Source organism: Mauremys reevesii, linkage group 3, assembly GCF_016161935.1.
Source record: "Mauremys reevesii isolate NIE-2019 linkage group 3, ASM1616193v1, whole genome shotgun sequence".
Classification (NCBI taxonomy): Eukaryota; Metazoa; Chordata; order Testudines; family Geoemydidae; genus Mauremys; species Mauremys reevesii.
Window position 1 is genome coordinate 111,566,452 of NC_052625.1, and position 9,220 is coordinate 111,575,671.

The 9,220-nt window shown below is 44.4% G+C and overlaps 1 protein-coding gene across 1 annotated transcript in view; it reads right to left on the bottom strand.

Annotated features, from left to right (window-relative positions):
• Positions 1–7,128, bottom strand: part of ENPP3 (ectonucleotide pyrophosphatase/phosphodiesterase 3) — an 89,372-nt gene extending 82,244 nt beyond the window's left edge. Inside the window, exon 1 of the mRNA XM_039531875.1 lies at positions 7,109–7,128. The gene's annotated coding sequence lies outside the window, so the exon portion shown is untranslated. The remainder of the gene's footprint in view (positions 1–7,108) is intronic.
• Between the last annotated feature and the right edge of the window lie 2,092 nt (positions 7,129–9,220).

Sequence of the window (9,220 nt, forward strand, 5' to 3'; positions counted from 1 at the left end):
TGGAATGACCTCTGAGCCCGTTTTCCCTGCCAGCTTGAGACTCCAGAACCCTGCCTTGTTGAGCCAGACATGCTAGCCTCCTGCAACACAGACCCAAGGTTTGGTCCATGTCCCCAAAGCTGCAGACTTTAACCAAAAACTGCTCAGCAGGTCATCTATCTCCAGCACCCAGACACTCAACTCCCAATGGGATCCAAACCCCAAATAAATCCGTTTTACTCTACATAAAGCTTATCCAGGTATTAATCACTTACTCTGGTTTTACTAATAAACAAAAGTGATATTATTAGGTATAAAAATTAGGATTTAAGTGGTTTCAAGTAATAACAGACAGAACAAAGTAAGTTACCAAGCAAAATAAAATAAAACATGCAAGTCTAAGCCTAATACATTAAGAAACTATTTACAGGTAAATCTCACCCTCAGAGATGTTTCACTAAACTTCTTTCACAGACTAGACTTCTTCCTAGTCTGGGCCCAATCCTTTCTCCTGGTACAATCCTTGTTAGTTCCAGCAGACATCTTAGGTGGAAAGCAGGGGTGTTTTCATGACTGCGACCCCCTTTATTCTGTTCCACCCCATTTTATAGCTTTAGCACAAAGCGAGAATCTTTTGTCTCTCTGGGTCCCCATCCCTCTTTCTAAATGGAAAAGTACCAGATTTAAGATGGATTCCAGTATCATGTGACCTGGTCACATGTTCTGTGAGACCTTCTTCATCACCCAGGTCATGAACACAGGAAGGTAGAGTATACGCTTTGTAATGATACCTTACAAGAGACCTTTTGCATAAAGCATATTTGAGTTACCTTATATACACATTCATAAGCATATTTCCATAAAACAGTATGGAGTACAACAAATAAAAATATTTTTTCACATTTATTTTAACCCACCACAACAGGAAAATATGTATATATGTAAGCATACAAAGTATGTTGCAGTATGAGAAATAACGTTAGGGGGAAATTCCCATTAGCTACTATGGGAGATGGCCTGAGAAAGGACTGAAAGACTGAGCCCACTATATATACTGAAAATCAAATATGTTTGCTCCTTGCTTCATTAACTTACTTGAGGATACCTGAAGCAGGAGAATCCCACAAAACTCAGAATTTGCAAAAGCCTTCACATGCTTCTGCATCATCTGCAATGTTATAGAAATAACAGAATCATAGAGATGTAAGGCTAGAAGAGACGTTGAGAGGCCATCTAGTCCAACCCCCTATTCTAAGATAGGATCAAGTAAATCTAGACCATCTCTGACAGATGTTTCTCTAAACTGTTCTTTAAAATCTCCAGTGATGGGGATTCCACAACCTCCCTTCCAGGACTTAGCTATCCCTATGGTTAGAAAGTTTTTCCTAATATCTAACTTATAATTCTGTTGCCATAGAATAAGCTCATTACTTCTTGTCCTACTTTCAGTACATAGGGAGAACAATTGCTCACCATCATCTTTAGAACAGCCCTTGCAATATTTGAAGTCACTCATCAGGTCCACCCCTCAGTCTTCTTTTCTCAAGAATAAGCATACCCATTTTTTTAACTTTTCCTCAGATCTTTTATCATTTTTTTAGCTTTCCTTGAGACTCTCTCCAATTCGTCCAGATTTTCCTTAATGTGTGGCACCCAAAACCGCAAACAATACTCCAGCTGAGGCCTCTCCAATGCTAAGTAGAATGGGACAATTACCTCACGTACAACATCCTGTTACACCCCAGAATGATATTAGCCTTTTTCACATTTGCATCACACTGTTGGCTCATATTCAATTTGTGATCCACTATAACCCCCCAGATCCATTTGAGCAATACTACTCCATAGGAAGTTAAAATCCTTTTTGTATTAGTGCATTTGATTTGCCCTTAGTAACTATAGTAGTGTAGTACTTTGCACTTGTGTAAGCAGAGTCCGAATGAGCTCTCCCCTGACATCTAGTGGGTGAACTGTGGAAAAAGACTTCAGAAGCTGATCTTGTTTGCATGGATACACCCACCCTGCTTAGGTGCTCAGCATGATGGGATTGCTTGCCCATATGATCACTTGTGGCTGGTATTGGCTTCCCAGTCTCCTTGTTATTGGGGCAGGAGTAATAAAGTGTTGTTATCCTTGTTGTGTGAACCAAGGGCAGCAGAACTGTACCTGGCATAGTCCCCCTGGAGGGACTCACCCTCAACTGAATAGCACCCATGAGGCAGGGCACATTGTTTCTAAAGGTGGGGGGCGGGGGATTGGGTTGGTGCTTGTATCTGGTGTTGAAGGCTCTGTTTAAAAGTCTTAGACACCGTTTGACCCTTCATCTCTCCATGATATAAGAAAAGAGCTAATTTAGACTCAATTATATGTTACATGTTGCAGAACTGAAATCACTGATCCCATGTCTAAGTATTAGACCTACTTTGGGACAGTGTCTCTATTTCAAGAAACTGCCCGGCGTGCACCAGCAGTGAGGCTCCCCCACTAATAGCTGAAATCACTGAGAGCTGTGTTAAGTGTGTGTGTGGGTGGGGAGATGAAGACATCTTGGTGAGTGGGCAGCTGGTGGAGAGGTGCAGCAAGTGACCAATCAGGTGGCTAGCGGAGAGGTGCAGCAAGCGGCCAGCAGGGCAGATGGTGGAGAGGCATGGCAAGCAGCCAGCAGGGCGGCTGGCAGATATGCGCGGGCAGCACAGAGGCTGGTGGAGAGGCGTGGCAAACGGCCAGAGCAGAGCCATGCAGAAGTGTGGCAATTGACTGTTGGGGTGATGCACAAGTGCCCGAGCAATGCAGCGTGTAAGGTGCCTCCTTACCCTCCCTGCCTTCCACACAGGGTGGAAGGTGAACTCTGCGGATGAACCTCTGAATTCTGGGGCTGCACTGGCTAAGGACAGCAACTGTGAGTGTAGTGCTGTACTTAAGACCCTGAGGGGAAAAGGACATTGCCTAACTTACTTGGGGGTGGGTCTTTTGCTCATGGTTTGTGTTTATGAACCCTAGTTGCAGTGTTTTCCCAAATTAATGCTGAGTTAACTTCCTCCTTTTAGTAAAAGTTTTTGCTACGCTCAGACTCTGTGCTTGCGAGAGGGAAAGTATTGCCTCTTAGAGGAACCCAGGGGGTGGTGTGTAATTGTCCCAGATTACTGGGTAGGAGCTCGAGCCGGTTTTGGTTGTATTGTTGAAAAGAAACCCTTAGATACTGAACCAGGCACTTGTTTCTGCTGGCTCCACCTGGCAGAAGGGTTACACTTGTTATTACTGAATTTCATCTTGTTGATTCCTGATCAATTCTCCAATTTCTCAAGGCCATTTGGAATTCTCTTCCTCTCCTCCAAAGTGCCTGCAATCTCTTCCAGCTAGGTGTCAGCCAAAAATTTTATAAGCATATTCTCCACTCCATTATCCATGTCATTAACGAAAATGATAAATAGTACCAGGACAAGACAGACCTCTGTGGGACTCCACTAGATATATCCTCCCCATTTGACGGTAAACCACTAATAGAACTACTTTTTAAGTATAGTCTTTCAACCAGTTATGCAGCCACCTTATAGTAATTTAATTTAGACCATATTTCCCTAGTTTGCTTATGAGAAAGTCATGTGAGATTGTGTCAAAAGCCTTAATAAAATCAAGATATATCACAACTGCTTCCCCCACTCCCCATTGATTAGGCCAGTCAACTTGTCAAAGAATGAAATTAGGTTGGTTTGGCATGATTTGTTCTTGACATCCATGTTGGCTATTACTAGGAGTCTACCAAGTTCGTGGCTGTGAAAATCACGTCATGGACCGTGAAATCTGGTCGCTTTCATGAAATCTGGTCTCTGACTACACAGCTCTGAAGGCAGAGTGGAAAGCAGTGGCTACTGGCTGGGTTCCCAGCTCTGAAGGCATCGCCACCAGCAGCAGCAGCAGCACATACCATGCCACCCATACTTCTGTGCTGTTGCTGGCCCTAGCACTGCCTTCAGAGCTGGGCAGCCAGAGAGTGGCGGCTGCTAGCTGGGCACCCAGCTCCGAAAGCAGTGCCACTGCCAGCAGTAGCACAGAAGTCAGGGTGGCAATATCATTAATGCGCTTTGATCTAGTCTGAACTGAAACTGAACTAAATCAAAGCGCACTAACTGTTAATGTACATCAGCAGGGTCTGCTCAAGCAGCAAATGTGCTGCAGGCCAGTGCTGGATAGATTCACACTCCAGCTTTCTTTTAAATAAATTGTCTTGTAGACAAGCCTTAATTTATAAAACTTAAGCACTTAAAATAAGGAAATTACTAGGCAAAGAAATCATGAAGCTAACACTGCCCACAAAACAAACAAATTCTTTAACTTGATGTAGGTGCTTATGGCCAACAAGGTGCTTAGGAATAAACTCGGTTAACCTCGGCCCTGAAGCATCAGGCTTTATTTTCCTTCCAAAATTGTGTGTGTGTGTGTGTTTACAGTTATAACTGGATGTCCACGTAATCTACATAATGTTCAATCCCTCCTTGAATCCTGCTAAATTCTAGGCCTCAATGTCATACTACGGCAACTATCACAGAGTCCCCGGGCGATGCTCTGGAACTGCTCCCCACAAAGCCAGTCAGGACTTTGAGGAGCCTCCTCTCCCTTGGAACAGACTGTCTTCAGGGCAAGAAGCTCACACGGCTTCACCTCCTGGGTCTCTCCTTGGAGCATTCAGCATATGTCCCTCTGTGCGCTTCCCACGGCGAGTCTGCCCACGCAGGGTCCTGGGGAAGCCACAGGGTCCTGCACTCCCATTTCGCAGTCAGACATGACTCTTAGCCAGCCAGTAAAACAGAGGTTTATTCGATGACAGGAACACGGTCTAAAACAGAGCTTGTAGGTACAGAGAACAGGATCCCTCAGCCAGGTCCATTCTGGGGCCCAGTGAGGCAGACCACCCTGTCTGCACTCACTCCTCGTCCCCAGCCAGCCCCAAACTGAAACCCCCTCCAGCCCCTCCTTTCTGGCCTTTGTCTCTTTCCAGGGCCAAGAGGTCACCTGATTTCTTTGTTCTCCCACACCTTTAGCGTCCCCTTGCGGGGGGAAGGGCCCGGCCATTATTGCCACAGAGACAGAGTGTGGCCAGAAACTGAGGCACCCACACAGTATTCAGAGGAAACATTAAGAACAGCCCCACTTCATCATAGCAACACATTCCACAGTCTAAGTACTCACTGAGTAGAAAATGTATTTCCTTTTATTGGTTTTCAATTTGCCACCTTTCCATTCTATTGACCATCCCCTTGAACTTATATTAAGAGAAAGGGTGGACCATAATTCCACATAGAAAGTGGCAAAGTAACAAGGTAATAACCTCACCCGATCCCCAGGGGGTCAGTCCTACAGAAGGAACAGAAGACTACTGAACAAAACCCAAGAAGACACTGGCTTCCTGACCAGGATGAAAGTAGTCTAGCCTACTGGTGAGAGCAGGTGTCATGCCTAGGGTTCAGAGCAGGCATCTGGAATGAGAAGCCAGAGCCACAGGTCAAGCCAGGTGTCAGGAACTGGAGTGAGCAGGGGAGAGAGCCAGGAGCGGTTCATGACAGGGGAAGGTCCAAGGCTGGGAGCAAGGCAGGAGCAGTATGAACAAGGTAACACAGGAGCAATCACAGTGGTGGATGTAAGCATTGATCTTCCAGCAAGCTGCTGCTGGTTTAAGAGTTGGCCTGTTGGCCCTGCAGCCAATCAGATGGCCCGGCCAACCAGGCAGTTTGCTTTAGTTGTACTGATGAGGTTGCTTGGAGACTAGTTCTGCTGCAGACTGATTCCTGACATTTTCACACACACAGACATATACAAAAGAATAGGCTGTGTGTAAAAGAAGTACTAAGAGTAGCCAGTGGAGTCATTGAGTACTGATCCTGTCATCTGATGCGGTCACCATTATCTAGAGATAGTTGAAACTTTTCTTTAAAAAAACAACAACTTTTATCTAAATTTTTCAGTGCAAAACTGGAACCTGCAAAAACATAAGCTATTTAGTTTTCAGGGCTTTGTTTTTTTTTCAACAAAACCAAAACAAATCCAGGGAAATGCGCATTTTCTGTGAAAATTTCATTTATACAAAAATCCATTCTTCATTGAAAATATTTTTCAATACATTTTTTGACCATCTCTATAACTAACGTTTTGCAACTCTGACTTATGTCAGGTAATTGGAGCCAGGAAATAAAGCCAAGTCTCTCACCACTCTTTTTATCACAACTATGTGATACCTCTACTTCCCTAAAATAAACCTTAGTTGTTTGTTGTTCTTTCTTGCAGTGAATGTTTCTACCATCAGCTGACGGAAGGTAAATGTTAGCCACAAGAATGCTGAAGTTAAAAGACTCTCCTCTTGGATGGGAGATTGTTCAGCTCAGCCAGTCAGTGTGCTTTTATATCTGCTGACCCTTTCTACAGTGATTTTTTTTGGACAGTGTTTTTTTTTCCCCACCCATCTCAGCGGGTATGTTTCTTCCTGATGCAGAGGTTTTTCTTTTGTTCTTCCTTGTTTGGTTAGGTGTGAGACTGTGACCATGTTAACTGAAAATCAGAATTTGAGAGTTCTTTACTTTGCCTGGTGGAGAGATGTAAGAGTCAACCTCTTTGTTCTCGAGATCAGTGTGGTGTTGTTTCTCTTTGATGTCCAGCTTCTCTGTGGCAAAAGGTAGCATGTGAAGGTTCCCCCATACTTTGAAGCTGGCATCCATAAAAACTATTAAGGTCAGGCTTGCTGTACACAGGCTATAATGCAGTGACCACATTGTTTGCCAAGGCGAAGTTTAGGAATATCTTAAATTTGGTAAACTGAATTATGGCCTAGGTAATGAGCCTGGGTTAGAGCTACAGTTAATGCCCATTTGTGGGTTCAAAATGGGATTAACATGTGGGCCAGGTTGAGGACCCAATTTAGGCTTAGTGTGTGGCCAGTTTACAGACCCAGACTCTGGTTAGGTTTGGGTCTGATTTGCTTGACCTCTCCCTCTGGGCGGAGATCTGAGAACAGGCATGCTAGGAGCCTCAACCAAGCACACAGTGTTGTGGCTGGGGTGTATAGCTGAGAATGGGTATGCACAATGTATACCACAAGATCTCAACACTGGCCCTAGAGTGGGGGGATGGGAACACTCACTGTGATAAATGGAGGAGTTCGCACTGCTCAGAGCTATCCTTCAAGCTACCTCTCCGTGATGTGTTCTCACTCAACTGAGAATATCACCATGGTTTGATCCCTAGATTTGCGCAAAAACAAACAATCATGATGACAGAATTTGCAACTTTAAGAAAAGCTGAGGTTTGCGGGGAAGAGGGCTGTATCTTGGGAACTTCTTGAGCAAATGATTCCAAATTTGGTTCACTAACCCTACTCCACACTTTCATGAGGCACGACAAATTTCAAGACAATCTGAGTAACCATGTGGATTTCAGAGCACTTAGAAGAATCAACCTTTAAACAGAAAGCAGTTCTCACCCTTAACTACAGTGGAGCTGGCATACTGCTTAATAAGGTTGTAATAAGGTTTGCTCATTTGTCTCAATGTTTTGCAGAGATGTGTCAATTTCAATGAAATTCCAAGGGAACCCAGGAAGATTTCCAACACAATCCTCTGCCAGGCAGGGTTCCAACTTCCATAGGAAACTTGCCTGCTTTCCTGCTAGCTTGCCCACCTGGCTGCTCTGTAGCTCACCTGGTGGGATGACAGGAAGCCAAGAATATAGAAACTGTAGTTCCTTAGTGGCCTGGGCTCTCAGGCTCTACAGCTTAGCTCTTGGAGCCAAGGTTATCAGGGTCCCCTGTTCTTGGGCAGCCTGCTAGACAAGGTGTCTTGTAGTTGAGATCATAGGGGTTTTTTCACCTTCCTCTGCAGCATGGGGCATGGGTCATTGGCAGGTTTAGATTAGTGTAAATGGTAGATTATCTATAACTTGAAGTCTTTAAATCATGATTTGAGGATTTCAGTAACTCAGTCAGAAGTTATGGGTCTATTACAGGAGTGGGTGGGCTAAGTTCTGTGGCCTGCAATGTGCAGGTTAGACTAGATGATCATGATGATCCCTTCTGACCTTAAAGTCCATGTGGCTATGAGCTCACCAGGCAGATTGCCCCAGAGCGGGGCTCCCACTCTGCTCTATGAAAAAATTCTAAATTTGCAGGGTTTGTTCTAAAGGTAATAATTGGAGATATACCAATCTCCTAGAACTGGAAGGGACCTTGAAAGGTCATTGAGTCCAGCCCCTGCCTTCACTAGCAGGACCAATTTTTGCCCCAGATCCCTAAATGGCCCCCTCAAGGATTGAACTCACAACCCTGAGTTTAGCAGGCCAATGCTCAAACCACTCCTCCCCTTCTGAACTGGAATGAAACAGAATTTCAAAATCTTCTGCAAAATGAGTTACCATTCTCCAACCAGCTCTAATTGTGATGCAGATAAAGGATCTAGTTTAAGCATAATACTGTGTCCAGATTATATGATGGCGCTAGTGTTAGTATTGGCTCCGTTTTGTTGGGACTGGGTTGTGACCATGGTCTAGGGTAAGGGTTGATGCCATTTTGTATGTTGCAGTTATGATAAGGGATAGGTCCATTCGAATGCCCGGACTGGGCAAGTGCTATGACCAGTCTGTGGGCCAGGGGAAGAGTTAGGGTTGTTTAAGGTTGCTTATCCGGGGTCTGGTTAGATATGGACCTAGACTGTGAACATGGGCTGGGGTTAAGTTTGGTGCCTGTATGTGGCTTTAGACTAGCATAACGTGTCACACTGTCTGGAGTGGTTTACGACTGTGAGAGCCAACCTCAGGAGAGACTGTCAAAAGGCAAGGCAGAGACTCCAAACGGGATGTGTGTTCTATAACTAGATTTCTCCAACCCAATAACAAATGTGAACACCTGAAGCACTATAACAGTCTTACCATGGAGTCACAGACAGTCCCCTTGGGCATTCCAGTCTATTTTGCCAACCAGACAAGCTGGACTTAATGACAGTTAGTTGTTACACGCTAAAGATCACAAAAGAGTCAGGTTGCTTCCAGTCCTAAGAGACTGGTCACTTACCCCAGGTCAATTTGTACCTCCGATCTCATACCAGAGAAAATACTTGTAGCCAATCCTATAGTAAATGAATTAAGGATTTATTAATTAGGAAAAAGAAATGAGAGTTATTTACAGGTTAAAGCAGACAAGCATATATACACAAATGAGTAGCAGTCTATGGCATTAAGCATTTTGCACTAGGCAAAGTCTTTT